At 39.8% G+C, this 15,901-nt stretch overlaps 1 non-coding gene across 1 annotated transcript; it reads left to right on the top strand.

Moving 5' to 3' along the window:
* Positions 1-1,730: 1,730 nt before the first annotated feature.
* TRNAK-CUU (transfer RNA lysine (anticodon CUU)) lies at positions 1,731-1,803 on the top strand. The gene has a single exon. It is a non-coding gene; the product is annotated as a tRNA-Lys (tRNA).
* The last annotated feature ends 14,098 nt before the right edge of the window (positions 1,804-15,901 follow it).

Below are 15,901 nucleotides of genomic sequence, written 5' to 3'. Positions count from 1 at the left end.
TCAACGGTACTGTACTTGAGTGGAAAGAGAAGTAGAAACTCTGCAAACACTGTACCGACTGCTAATGGTCTCGGAGGCTACATTTGTCTTCCTAGGTTGCCATGGTGGTCTTCTAGGTCTCTAGGGTGGTGTGGCTATCTTAACATGAACTCATGTCTCCAGGTTTATCAGTTTTGACTCCTTGAGTCTTGTTGGATTGGGAACATTAGGGGTTGCACCCTTTGATCGTCTCTTACGATTGTAATGTGCTTGGAGTACGGGAAGCGTTTCATCCTAGGTCATGTTCTAGCCAAGTTGACACTAACACCCTAGTCTTATTCAATTTCTACTATCACTCTACGGATCATATATTTAACCACCTAGAGTTAATGTATAATATCATGGATACAATTACACATGCTATATTGGGAGATAAATTTTATCAAGCACCTGGAGTGCAGATACATAGTCAATTACAACATACAAAGGCTATTTCAGATATACCTACAACAAGTGTGACATTTCTCATGCTTATCCGATCATTCTAATTTTTTGTCATACTAAATCTAACCTCATAGGAGTTGATTTTACTAGCATGCATGCATATCCAAGCTATCCCTACAAATATTACTTGCCTAGAAATTGAGTGGATACTTACATGATTTGTCTCATGCCTTCCGAGTTCAATTACTGCTGAAAAGTCACAAAAAAATTCTTGAAATTCTCCGTTGGATTCTAATTCAGACAAAAAAATTGGTTAGAATTAAAAACGGCACAGAAATGAGAAATGACACATGTTCGTGGGTTTCTTCCTTCTTACTACAATTTTTTCAGAAATCATAAGTATTTCATTCCAATCTATTTTCTTTTCATTTTCGTAACTCTTGATTCATAACTCAAAATAATTTGGTTTTTCATCAATATTGAAGATTTCTAATAAAACTAACTCTTGTGAGCCAATAATTACCCTCTTCTTATTACCTTTGTATAAGAAACGATAATTCCTTCGTAATGAGTACCGTGCACGACTCTTGGCATAAAAACTATTATCGATTAGGATTTAGTCTCGCACAAAACCCTCACTATTCCAATTAAATCATATCAATCAAAAGATTAGTGAATTAGAGAGCCGCTTCTAACTTGTTAACTTTTATAAATTATTATCAAATAGAATCTAGATCTGACATGAAATCTTCTCTTGCATCTCAACGAAGTTAGTAACATGTATTCGAGATACGATAATTGTCGTCCTTGGCCGAGCATGACTATGTTAAGAGATATTTAACTATCTCCCACGTGCTTTTAGTACTCGAATCATGTTTAGTTTTTTGTTTTTTTTTTTTTTTTGAAGTGTATGATTATCCCTAAATTACATAAGGCTCTGCCTAACTTTTTTCCTTGTATCGTTACTAGAATAGTGATCAATCATGGGTCCTTCTCGTTCAATGGGATTTTATTCTTAAGGATTGCACTACATTCTTCATTCATTGCTAGATATTGAATTCCTCAAATTTCTTTCGTGTAGTAAAAATGCCCTTCAAAAACTTAACGTACTTGCTTTGTGGTGTTGTTTAGATTATTGTAGAAGGTTTTCATTTGTATGCAATGAGGTATTTTGTTATTGGAAAATTTTCTCAGTAATTTCTTGAACCTTTATCATGCCTCACTCAACGTCTCATCGTCAAATTGTTGGAAAACTACTTCTCAGCCCATGAGTTAATTGTTCCTATAGACTTAAAGAAGAGACAAAAGCCCGTCTAGCTCAGTTGGTAGAGCGCAAGGCTCTTAACCTTGTGGTCGTGGGTTCGAACCCCACGGTGGGCGTTTGTTTTAGTTTTTCACATTTTAGTAAAAATGTTATTAGTTATTTATTAATTTGGTTATCAACATGACCATTTTATTTTCCAAAGATTACTTTGAAATGTTAAGAGCATATGTTTTAGTACTCATTATTTAAAAACAATATATTTAACCATTTATGTTTTAATATTTTCCAAAAATTACTTTGAAATGTTAAGCATATGTTTTAATCCTTAAACATAAAAACAATTTATTCCTTAAACATGTTTAGTTTATGAAAAACAATTTATTTAACTATTTATGAAAAACTTTTCTTATATAATATTTAGAGAATGAATGTCAAATAATATATCATTAAATTAGACATTCTATGAAAATCTTTATGGATACCATCTAAATTGACCTACTACTTCTTAAATCTCAAATATGTAAAATGACCGAAATGTCCCCCGGGCCTTTTAAAGTATTTTATGATCTAAACACTTTCCAAATGACTTACTACTTATTATAAGACTTATTCCTAAGAACATACAGATTGTTGAGATTTATGCCCTAAAGCCTCGTAATTAATTATTTAGTTTTTAACTATAATTTTATTATTTTATTTGTAATTTAATTGTTATTCATTGTATGAAAATCCAAGGTATTAATGTAATCTTGAACAATATGTGGTTGACATACAAGAGGATCGTGTTCAAGTAATAACCTAAAGAGTCTATAGTATATGGATAAGGTTGGGTGCCTTATCTTGGTAACACTGTTGATACGGCCCACTTTGTAATTGTTACAAATGGTTTGATCCAGCTGTAATTATGGACAACTCGTGAAGGATCGACTTGCTTGTAATGATTATATCAATGGACATAACTTGTTTTCTCCTAAAGGATGATACTTGTTTTTGGCAGTCAATTTGATTAACATCAAATGGAATAAAATGAAAAGACTAGTAAAAGGTAATTCTCTAAACGTTGGAGTTAATTACTTTACATGTGTGTGGATCTTGCTTTTTAGCCAAGATAATCATTGACTTTTATTGAATAAGGCTACAAGGCAAAAGATATTTTTACTAAAGGCAACTTAGTCTATTTTTTGAAATGTTAAAAAAAAAAAAAAAAAAAAAAAAAGACTAAAGTTGAAATCAATTTATGTAAATCTATCAAGACATTATGATCGGATCATAATGAATAGTAGTGGATAGAAAGTTGAATTGATTTCCTAACTCTAACCATGATACAATTTTATAAAATGTAATCAAGCATATATACTGAGAAAAATATGTACATAATCATGCCTAAGTGTAGGCTACTCCAAAAGAGAAACAAAATAGTTTTTGTTTAATTCTAAATAGAAAAAGATATTTGTATGGCAAATGTAATTTTTTAAAGGATCCTTTGATAAGGTGAGATAGTGTTAATTAAACAGTTCCAAGTGAAGCTATTGAGCATTATTGGGAGTGAGTCCCACATTCAGTAATTTAGGAATGATCATGGGTTTATAAGCCAGGAATATTATCTCCATTCGTACGAGGCCTTTTGGGAAGCCCAAAGCAAAGCCATAAGAGCTTATGCTCAAAGTGGACAATATCATACCATTGTGGAGAGTCGTGATTCCTAACATGGTATTAGAGCCATGCCCTAAACTTATCCATGTCAATAGAATCTTCAAATATCAAACAAAGAATTGTGAGGCTCGAAGGTGTTCAATGAATAAGGGCCCAATGTTTTATATATTCCAAGTGGCATAATCTGAAACCTGAATCCAAGACTTCTTATGTTCCAAGTGATGTAGTCTGAAGACCTACAGACAAAGATTATGTTCCAATCGATGTAGTAATAGTCATGAACATATTGTACCAGGGGAGTTTTAGGGGTTTCTTGAGTTTCTTAGTTTGAGAACCTTGATCCTCAATTCTTGAGTTGTACCTCGTATTCTTCTTGTCTTAATGGATATAGGGCTTGTTTGGTCCTTTACTTGGTTCTTGTCTTTAGAGCATTCTCTTAGTTTCTTGGGTCTTTTAGTTCTTATTATTGAGGCACAAGTCATATCTTAAACTACTCATAAATCATGAACTCAGAATAGTAACATGCATGAATCATTCAAAGTATCATAAAGTCATAACATGTTCTTAAAAATTCTAGTTGAGTCATTAAGAGTATTCCTTTAAGCCTTAACTTATATCCCTAACTTTGTTTAATTTCTAAATTTTACATGTTTCATAACATGTATACAATCCCACCTACAATTACCTGGAGCTGATATACAGTCAATCATGTATACAATCACACATACTCAATGGGGTGATATCATTCATCAAGCTTCCAGAGCGTAGATACACAAATTCTCATTCGCTTTTCAACGTCTGAGGTTGTTATCATAACTACCACACACAAAAAAAAAAAAAAAAAAAAAAACATACAACAAATCCATACGGGTCTTACCACATATCATATACTACTAAACAGGGTTAGACTGCATACTGGGATGTGGTGAAGCATGTCGTCGAGCTGAGTCTTAGAGACTCTTATACTAATATGTCACGTCCAAATTTCAAGGTTTCAAAAAAAGAATCATACTGAAAAGACAAAAGCCAAAAAAAAATATATATATATATATATAAAATAAAAGACGAAAATGATAAAATTTAAATAAAAAGAACAATTTTTTTTTTTTTTTTAATATAAAGTAAAATTTGACTATGGTCCCATTTATTACAAATGGAAAAATTAATCCAGGATATGAATACAAATAGAAATACAAAAGACCCGAAATTTAATGAAGAGATTGACTCTCCAGAATGATCCCCTTTGTGACCCCACAACTCTCAAATGCTCCTCCACCTCAACTGACAGCCTATAGACACCTGACAAAGAAAGGGAAAAAGGGTGAATATATAAATATACACCGTAAGCAATCTACTTATAGGCTCTTACTGTATTGTTGACATAGACAAATTTTACGCTAGGATCTAGGTGTATTGCTCTTGTTGTGTATAGCCTTGGGTAGATAGCTTAGCATACGCGGGGTAACTGGTATCCAATGTAGCTGGCGAACTCTCTCTACCATGTGGGAATAGCATGGTGAGTGATATGCTACTCATTAGGTGGAGCGAACTCTCTCTATGTATTATAGTATATAATATAATATAAATATATAATATGTCCAACATTTATATAAAAGAATTTATCTTCATTTTCTTGTTCTTCCTTATTTGACTCCAAAAAAAAATAATTATTTTTTAAAAAATTTCTTACATTTTTTAAAATGGGGGCGTTACACATACCTCTCATAAAACTCATTCTTGATTAAAATTTAAAGTTTAATTCAATCGAGGTAGAGAATACTCGCTAAATAAGTTATAATTTGTTTAAAAATTATTTGTTTGGAAATAAGAAAAGCTTATACTTATATTTTTTTTTATTCAAATATTGATTTAATTAAGACATACAAGTTTTCGTAGCTCAGTTGGTTAGAGCGTTGCTCTTATGAGCCGAAGGTCGCGGGTTTTTGAGCCCTGCCGAAACCAACCCAACCATGGATGTTCTTGGTGACTACATGTATGTTATACTCGATATTAAAAATAGTTTTCAGGTAAGTGCATAATTGAGTGTATGAACCGAATCAGGTGTTTCAAAATTCAGCAGTGATGGCTAATGGAGAAGAGAGGGAGTTAGTAACTCATTTCAACTCAATGGAGTGATTACGTTTATTCCCTTATTCTTTGAAGGATTGTGCTAAATCATGGTTGAATACTTTAGTACCGGAAACAATTGATTCATGGAATAGTCTAGCAGAGTCATTCTTGATCAAGTATTTTTCATCCACTAGAAACTTGAAGCTCTGGAGAGATTCAAGTAGATTCTTAGAAAGTATCATCGCCATGGATTACCCATTGTATCCAAATGAAGACTTTCTACAATGAATTGAATATTGCTTACTAAACAAGTTGTGGATGCTTCCACCAATGAAGATATTTTGTCATACATATAATGAAACTTATGAGATTCTAGAAAAAATAGCATCTAACAATTGTCAATGGGCCGATGTGAGGAGAAATCTAGAAAAGTAAACACGAGGAGTACTTGAAATTGATGTTTTGACCTCTATCAACGCTTAATTAGCTTCGGTGACTAATATTCTACAAAATCTAGCGTTGGGATAAGGCTCAATCACTAAAGCACCAGTCCAAGCTACTACTAAAATGACCCAAATAGCAACCGAATCTTGTTTATATTGAGAAGAGGAACACACTCTTGATCAATGTCCAAGTAATCCGACTTCAATTTCTTATACGAGGAATCAAGCTAGTCAAGACAACCAGAAATTCTACCTAAAGAAATTCCAAAATTTTCATGGAAGGGACAAAGTTCCTATAATAAAAAAATTTAATGGAAAGAAAATTACCATCCAAGTTTTGGACTAAAAAATCAAATGACATATGATCCTCAACAAGCTAACACCAAAGGGAAAGGATTTAGCCAAGCTCAACCGATATGGAGAATATCTCTTGAGAACCTAATAAAGAAATATATGGTCAAAAATGATGTTGTGATATAGAGTCAGCAAGCATGCTTGCGAAATTTGAAAGTTCAAGTAGATCGATTAGCAACTTACTTATGAAATAGACTTCTTGGAAAGCTGCCAGCAGATACCGAAACACCAAAAAGAGAAGGCAATGAGTAATGTCAAGCAATATAATTGAGAAGTGAGAAAGAAATACTCAGCACGGGAGAAAACTTAAAGAACATAGAGATAATCACCCCTAGGAAACTACTAAACAGAAGAAGTAGAGCACAAAATGCAAAAAACAGTGCAGTCTCCAAAATGCAAACAACCGTCAACATTGAAGAAGAGAGTAGAACATAAATACCGACACCTCTTTCTCCACAAGGTATAAAAAGAAAGAAAGAGGAAGCCCATTTGAGAAGTTCATGAATATTTTGAAGGAAATTATATAAACATATCACTAGTGGAGGCTTTCAAGCAAATGCCAAATTATGTGAATTATTGAAGGATGTGCTCACTAATAGAAGAAAGTTTGAATTTGAAAAATTCAAGGTAGTGGCACTAAATGAATAGTGTAGTGCAATATTGAAAAATAAGATCTCACTAAAAGAAAAAGACCCAGGCTCGTTCACCATTCCCGCATCAATTGGAGAAAAGGAGCTAGGTTGAGCATTATGTGACTTGCGGGGCAAGTATCAACTTAATGCCTCTATCCATTTACAAGATGTTAGAGATTGGAGAGGCTAGATCCACTACAGTCACCATTCAACTAGGTGATAGGTCCATCACTTCTCTCGAAGGAAAGATCGAAGACATTTTAATTCAAGTTGATAAATTCATATTTCCAACAAATTTTATTAATTTAGACTATGAAATGGACCGTGATGTAGGGTTATTTTGGGGAGATCATTTTTAAGATGGGGAGAACACTAGTACATGTCGAAAATGGAACCATAACATTAAAAATGGGTGACAAGACAGTCAAATTTAATATCATTGACAACATGAAATATCTAGTAGTAGTAGAATGCTCAACAGTTTATGAATTTATAGAGCAACCAATAGTAGAGGAATGGGATAGTTAGGAATGTGAGCAGAAAGAAAACAACCGCTTGAGTAAATCACAGAACAGTTAACAATTTTAAATGAATTTAGCAACACTTTTGAGACACTAGAATTAGAGGTAAGAATAAGTTCAACGATGAAGCATCTATGGAAAAAGCACTGCAGCTAGACTTGAAACCACTACCTCCTAACCTTAAATATCTGTATTCAAGTGACAAAGAGACACTACCCATCATCATCTCAGGAACATTATCATGAACCCAAGAGGATATGATCTTAGAAGCGGGTTAAGAAGCATAAGGGGGCGATAGGGTGGACATTGGTAGATATAAAAAGAATTAGTCTCGCATAAGATTCAATTGGAGGAAGGAAAATTTAAACCAATTAAGTAACAAAGACGATTAATCCAATGATGAAGAAAGTTGTTAGAAAAAAAATTATCACATGGCAAGATGGAGGAATACTATATCCAACTGCAAACGCATTAAGGTCAATCCTATATGATAGCACTCTATGTTTTCCGATTCGGCAGTTCGATCTATGATTTCTCATTCATGGACATTGATAAGATCCTTCCATTTAGTAGCACCTTAGGATGGCATAGCCTTAAAGTTAAGGGCGAGAAAAAGTGAGACGCATCCATAGTTTCCCCAGGATAAGGTACTCAGCCTTATCCCTATACTATAGATTATTGACTATATACTTGAACTTGACACACTCTTATGTCTCTATATACTTGAAATTGACACACTCTTATGTCTACTACATTTTTCAGGTTAAGGCAAGGCATTCCTGTACGGCTGACAACGGCATCGCAACTCGAGATCATGGCACATGCATAGGGTAGTGGTATTTGTTTTCTTAGACTTAGGCTAGACTAGGATGTTTTTTAACTTAAACTCTTATTCATTTTATTTAGTCTTTTGTTGTGTCGTTTTAAATATGTTTTCGAAACACGTAAGTCAATGGCTGTATTTTAAGATAAAGGTTATGTTTTATGGAATTTTAATGAAGTCTTCCGCATTTAATGTTTATGGTATGTATACAGTAGCGAACTTAAATTAACTAGAAAATTTCGGGTCGTTACAGTTGGTATCAGAGCTTTAGATTATAGATCTTGTAGATTAGCCTACACAGTAGGCTTGGCATGTTCCACTGTCCAATCACCGATGCCCCGTCATTTCCAGGTACACCTTATGTAGAATGAGAAATGTATGACATTTGTGATATATTTAATATGGTTGGCTTTAAATGATCCATGACATGATACTGTATGAAAAGGTGTTGATGTTATCTGGTGTTGATGTGATCTGATGTAATGCATGTCTTTACGTTATGAGATTTATGTTTTTATTATATATACATATGACTTATATGGTAGGGATGTAGGGAATGTTGTAAATCATAAACTTAGCTAGAATTCTTTCTTGGTTTCTAGAACCATGCCGCACAGAGGATGTAGAAGATGTAGGAGAGGGAGAGGACGACCTCCCTTTAGGAGAGGAGGAAGAGGAGACGCCGATAGAAGTTCTTCCCAAGAGGGGTTGACTACCGGCCCATATGCGTTTGTACCACCTCCTGAATATGAACCTCCCCCACAAGTTGTACCCCCTCCTGAATATGCACCTCCCCCACAAGCTGTACCCCCTCCTGAATATGCACCGCCCCCTCAAGCTGTACCACAGCCTGGGTTAGACCCTGCCACAACGTTACTATTGGAATCCCTCCAAAAAACTATGCAAACCATGCTAGACACACAACAGGCCACGTTGTTGGCTACGCAACAAGTCGCGGTAATGGCCACGCAACCAGCCAACGCCCCGCTACCGGTGGATGTGGTAGTTATCCAACCCGTGAACAACCCGCACCCGGATAGGGGTGCGAGTTGGTTAAAGGATTTCAGGTGGTATAACCCCTGTCTTTTTGTCGGTTCAAAGGAAGATCCCACAGTGGCTCAGATGTGGATCGCAAACATGGAAACGACCTTTGAATCAATGAGATGTCCTGATGAACATAAGGTGTCATGTGCGACATATGTGTTACAAAAAGATGCAGAAGTGTGGTGTTGGGATAATAAACAAGCATGAACCCGGGCGGGGGAATTACAACGTTAGAAACCTTTAGGGAAGCCTTTCTAAAATACTATTATCCAAAGAAAACCCGTATAAAGAAACAGCAAGAGTTTAACCACTTAACCCAAGGTGATCGCACGGTGGATCAGTACGATCAGAACTTCATGAGATTGAGAAGGTTTGCACCGTCTTTAGCTGACACTGAAGAGAAACAGACAGAAAAATTTGTGTTAGGATTGAATCCGAAAACCCGCTGCATGTTAGAGGCCTTTTACCCAAAAACCTATGAAGAGTCCCTAAGGATGGCCAAGGCCCTAGAGGAACCCCAGAGGAAAAGAAAACGGAGCCAACAGTCGTCACAGGGAGGAAACGCCTTGTCGAGGTTGATACCACAGAATTCCAACCATCGTCCTAGAGACCTCGATATCAGAGTAGGCCACCTGCTCCACCCCAATAGGCCGATACCTAGCAATGGAGAAGCCACTGTGCCGTAATTGTGGAAAACAACATGTTGGGAGATGTTTGGTGGGCTCAGGTATGTGTTATATATGTGTTCATGCAGGTCATGTGGCCAGAACTTGCCCTACAAAGAGCCTGGGAATTCCAAAGGAACCCCTTAGAGGACCGGTCATCCGAGAGCCCACCTTACAAACCCATCCACAGACCAGGGCATATGTAACGACTAGTAAAGAGGCGGGAATATATGGTACCGTGGTGACAGGTGTGCTTTTTATACTAGGACACTTTGCGTTGACATTGTTTGATTCTGGTTCTACCCATTCCTTTGTTGCTTTATCATTTGTTAAACAAGCAGGGTTCGTAGTAGAACCCTTAATGCATGCATTGTCGGTCGGTACCCCAGCAGGGGTAGACTTAGTTACGAAAAATAGAGTAAAGGACGGACAAGTGATAATAGCTGGACAAACCATCCACGTAGACTTAAAGGTAGTGGATATGACGGATTTTGATGTCATACTAGGAATGGACTGGTTAGAAGAAAACTTTGCTAGCATAGACTGCCATAAGAAGGAGGTGATATTCACACCTCCCAACGGACTTACGTTTAAGTTTAAAGGAACCTCCACAGGTACCACCCCAAAAATAATATCGATGATGAAAGCAAGACGCCTGATACAACAAGGGGGGTTGGCATTTCTAGCCTGTGCAGTAAATACAAAAGGAAAGAAAAAACCTATAGACACAGTACCCGTAGTAAACGAATTTATGGATGTCTTCCCGGAGGACCTTCCGGGAATTCCAACATCGCGAGAGGTAGACTTTGGGATAGATCTGGAACCAGGAACGGGACCCATCTCTAAGGCCCCGTACCGCATGGCACCAGCCGAACTAAAAGAGCTTAAAACACAACTGCAAGACCTGTTAGACAAGGGCTTCATTCGACCTAGCGTGTCGCCTTTGGGTGCGCAAGTGTTGTTTGTTAAAAAGAAAGACGGCTCAATGCGTTTATGCATAGATTATAGGGAATTAAACAAGAGGACGGTAAAGAACAAATACCCGTTACCCCGTATTGAGGACCTATTTGACCAACTACGTGGGGCAACAGTGTTTTCTCAAATAGACCTTCGATCAGGATACCATCAAATTAAGATTAAAAATGAAGACATACTGAAAACAGCCTTTCGAATCAGATATGGCCACTACGAGTTTGTGGTGATGTCTTTTGGTCTCACCAATGCCCCAACGGTATTTATGGAACTAATGAACCGAGTATTTAAGGAGTGCTTAGACTCGTTTGTGATCATGTTCATAGACGATATCCTGATATACTCGAAAACGGACCTAGAACACCAAAAGCTTCGCAAAGCCTTAACTATCCTAAGGGAGAACAAGCTGTATGCCAAATTCACCAAGTGTGAATGTTGGCTACGACAGGTTTCGTTTTTGGGGCACGTAGTGTCTAAAGACGGAATCTTTGTAGATCCCAATAAGATAGAAGCGGTCATAAAATGGAAACACCCAACAACGGTCACCAAGATACGAAGTTTCTTGGGATTGGCGGGCTACTATCGAAGGTTTGTCCAGGACTTCGCTAGAATAGCCACGCCTCTCACCCAATTGACAAAAAAAGGTGTACCTTTTATTTGGGACGATACTTGTGAGGCCAACTTTCAAGAACTAAAACAAAGACTAGTATCCGCCCCAGTGCTCACAGTTCCAGAAAGTTCTTTGGGATATGTGATTTACAGTGACGCGTCTAAAAATGATTAGGTTGTGTACTGATGCAACATGGCAAGGTGGTTGCGTATGCGTCACGCCAACTAAAAGATTACGAGAAAAACTATCCTACACATGATTTGGAGCTGGCAGCAGTAGTGTTCACGTTAAAAATTTAGCGACACTACATGTATGGCGAAAAGACCCAGATCTACATGGACCACAAAAGCCTAAAATATTTGTTCACCCAAAAAGAATTGAACATGAGGCAATGTAGATGGTTAGAGCTGGTAAAAGATTACGACATAGACATCCAGTACCACCCTGGAAAAGCAAACGTAGTCGCTGATGCACTGAGTCGAAAAGCAGTACACTCGTCAGCCCTCATCACCAGGGAGCCACGAGTGCGAACTGATTTCGAACGGGCTGATATAGTGGTAGTAACCAAAGAAGTTGCCGCCCTAATAGCCCGACTGATAGTGCGCTCCCCGCTTAGACAAAGGATCATAGACTCACAACGTGGGGATCCAAGCCTAAGTAAAATCCTAGACCAATTGAAAGTAGGCTCAGTGGACGGATTCTCTAAGTCAACAGATGACGGATTATTATGCCAAGGGCGTTTATGTGTCCCACCCACGAGCGAAATAAAGAATGAAATCCTAACTGACGCACACAACTCAACCTTCTTGATACATCCAGGTGGAACAAAGATGTATCAAGACTTGAAACAACACTTCTGGTGGCGAAGTATGAAAAAGATATCGTGGAGTACGTGAGTAAGTGTCTGGTGTGCCAACAAGTAAAAGCCCCTAGGCAGAAAACCGCCGGGCTACTACAACCTCTAAGTATACCGGAATGGAAATGGGAAAATATTGCCATGAATTTCATAGTAGGCCTACCCAAAACATTAAAGGGCTATACGGTAATCTGGGTGGTCGTGGACCATCTGACGAAGTCGGCTCACTTCCTACTAGGTAAGGCAATGTTGACTCTGGCAATTCGGAGGACAATGTCGACGAAAAATTTGCCGAAGGTTTCTTCGAAGGAAAAATTAGCGGAAGTAAAAGGAGAGAGGGAGAGAGATTCGCTGAGATTTGCTAAAGACTCGATATCTCATTTCCCTTCAGTTGAATAGTTTAAATAACACATCTAATTACAAAAATAGGAAAACTAATTATACAAAAATAGAACAGTGGACGAAGACTTCGCCCAAATTGGCCAAAAAATGGCACCTAGAATTACGCTCTTCCATTGGCGTAAATTCAGATGTTTTGAGAAACCTAACTAAATAAGGAACATGACTTTTATTTAATAATCTCCTCCTAAAAGCTGTACCTTATTATTTGAACTCCGATCTTTAAGCGTAGTTCTTCAAATTTCACCCGCGCCAGGGACTTGGTGAAAATGTCTCCAAGTTATTCCTCTGTTCGGATGAAATCAATCTTGATGAGCCCTCGAATCTGCACATTCTCGAATGTAGTGGAATCTAATTTCTATGTGCTTGCTCCGGTCGTGCAAGACTGGATTTTTTATCAGGGAGATCGTAGCTTTGTTGTCTACGTATAGTATTGGTGGATCGCTTTCTCTCCCGATGAGTTCTTCCATTAGTCGCTCAAGCCAGATCCCTTGTGTTGCTGCCATCGAAGCGGCAATGTATTCTGCTTCGCAGAAAGATAAAGCAACTACCTTCTGTTTTATTGATTGCCAGCAGATCGCGCCGCCTGAGAGAAAGTCACTATCACTGTAGCCGACCAGCTTGAGTTTCTCCTTTCCGCTCCCTGCACAGTATCTTACACCTCAGTCTCTGGTTCCGGTTACATAGCGTAGGATGCGCTTGACAGCCACTAGATGCTCCTCCCTAGGTGCTTCCATAAACCTGCTCACATATCCAACAGAATAAGCAAGATCAGGACGAGAGTTTACCAGATAGCGCAGACTCCCGACAATGCTGCGGTAATTTGTGGAGTCGACTGTCGTCGTAGTACCGGCCTTCCTTAGTTGGAGTCGGGCCTCCATTGGCGTCCTTGTAGGATTACTGTCCACAAGACCAGTTGTGTCCAGCAGCTTCTTCGCGTATACACTTTGGCAGATGGAGATGCCGGTAGAATTCTGTTGCACTTCGATGCCGAGGTAGTAGCTGAGCACGCCGAGATCGCTCATCTCGAAGTTTTTCGACATCTCCTTCTTGAACCTTCCGAGGACTTCCACGTCGCCTCCAGTGATTATGAGGTCGTCGACGTACACTCCCACGATCAGTCGCTTCTTGCCATGGCCGTGCGTGTACATGCCATGCTCAGAGGCACAACGTTTGAATTTCAGTGACAGTAGGGTACTGTCGAGCTTCGCGTTCAAGGCTCGTGGGGCTTGTCGAAGCCCGTAGAGTGCCTTGTGCAGGCGCAGTACCTTATTGGGGTTGTCGTTGTCAAGGAAGCCAGGTGGTTGTCAGACATAGACGGTCTCCTTCAGCTCTCCGTTAAGGAAAGCAGACTTTACGTCCATATGGTGAACCTCCCAAGAGTAATGTTCCGCAATTTCCAGCAAGAAATGAACAGAGGCGCAAATACCTCTTCGAAGTCCACTCCTTGCTTCTGGAAGTAGCCCTTCGCCATCAGACAGGCCTTGTGCTTCATAACTTCTCCTTTTTCGTTGCGCTTCAGTTTGAAGACCCATTTGAGCCCTATGGCTCGGTGTCCCGGCGGCATATCCTCCAGACTCCGATCGGTGTCCCGGCGGCATATCCTCCAGACTCCACGTCTGGTTTTCGGTGATGGATGTCATCTCCTCCTGCATTGCCTTCAGCTAGCACGGGTTCTTTTCTGCTTCGGCAAAGGTGTTTGGTTCATCTGCATTGATGACATGTAGTTCGGCCACTTCTTCGAGCTCGCGCGCTGCCAGTCCAGGTGGTTCACCTCCTCCCACTAGGTCATCCATCCTCCGGTACCTGGCCTCCAGATCAGTATCGTGATCAGCATCCAGCGTCGAATTCGCAGTCCGTGGTGTTGCGTATTCCTCCGGTACAAGCTCCAACGGCTCATCGGCTCGATAGGATGTTCGAGACGAAAAGGGTGTGCGCCTCTGATTGCTGGCAAACCGTGCACCAACTCCTCCTTCTGTAGCTTTTCTAGAACAAGAAAGTTTAAGTGCCCGTACCTTGCGTGCCACCTCCAAGATACCTCTTCGGTCTTGGCTGAGAGGCTGACGGGTTGCTGTATCTCTAACTGCAGGATGTAAAGACGGTTTGTTGTGCGCCTTGCCTGCGTGAGCAGCCATCGTTGATTATCGCAGATTTTGAGTAGTCCGCGCTCGATGGAAATGAAGCAGCCTGTCTCATTGAGTTGATCTAGGCTCACAAGGTTAGCCTTGAGCCTCAGGATGAAGTAGACATCGGTCAGGATGAAGTAGACATCGGTCAGCTTGTGATGCTCGCCTCCCTTGCTAACGAACAGGATGGTGCCGCACCCTTTGATCTTAACGACGGAGCCGTCGCCAAATTTCACCGTCCCGCGTATCCCCGAGTCAAGCTCGAAGAACGTAGATCTAGCCCCGGTCATATGGTTTGTTGCCACTGGATCGACCTGCCATTGGTCGACTCTTTCTTTTGATTCCCATCTTTCCCGGGCGTGCGCCCGTGGGACATCCATGGCTTCTTACTGCCTTTACGGCTGGAGGAGGGCCCGTTGCTCTCGTCGGTGTTGTCGCGGAGCTTTAGGCGTGCAAGTCATTCCTCCTCCATGAGGAGTAGACGGCCCTCCTTGTCAACAGCTGAAGCGGTATTCTTCTTCCGCTGCTCGACGTTCTGCCGATCCTCCCGGTACTCGATTGTTTCTCCTTCCTCTGGCTCGACAGCATGCCATAACCCTTGCGCGCCTATAGGTTGACGCGCATCAACAAGGCCCACTCATTGTAGTTGGAGAAACATCGGGTACTGAACGACGACAGTCGTTGTCTCCCTGATCACTCGCTCAATGACAACTCGACGCCCATCATCACGGCGTCGACCTCTTCGTGGTAGTGATGGAGATGCCGACACTTGGCGGCGGCGTGGAGGAGTGAGCGAGCCTGCTCGGGATGGACCCCACAATGTGCTTATTTTTGTACTTTGCATTTTCTTCTACTCAAACCTGAGACCTGTGTGTTGTTAGGTCGACGCTCTAACCACTTGAGCTATTCAACTTGATTGTTGATAAGATTGGCTCTTCTATAATGGTATACTACCGATCGCTTCAACGAGGCTCTGATACCACTTGTTGACTCTGGCAATTCGGAGGACAATGTCGACGAAAAATTGGCCGAAGGTTTCTTCGAAG

The sequence above is a fragment of the Cucurbita pepo genome, unplaced genomic scaffold (genome assembly GCF_057944985.1).
Source record: "Cucurbita pepo subsp. pepo isolate OVF unplaced genomic scaffold, ASM5794498v1 scafford_5, whole genome shotgun sequence".
NCBI classification, from domain to species: domain Eukaryota; kingdom Viridiplantae; phylum Streptophyta; class Magnoliopsida; order Cucurbitales; family Cucurbitaceae; genus Cucurbita; species Cucurbita pepo.
This window is presented reverse-complemented; position numbering and strand designations above follow the sequence as displayed.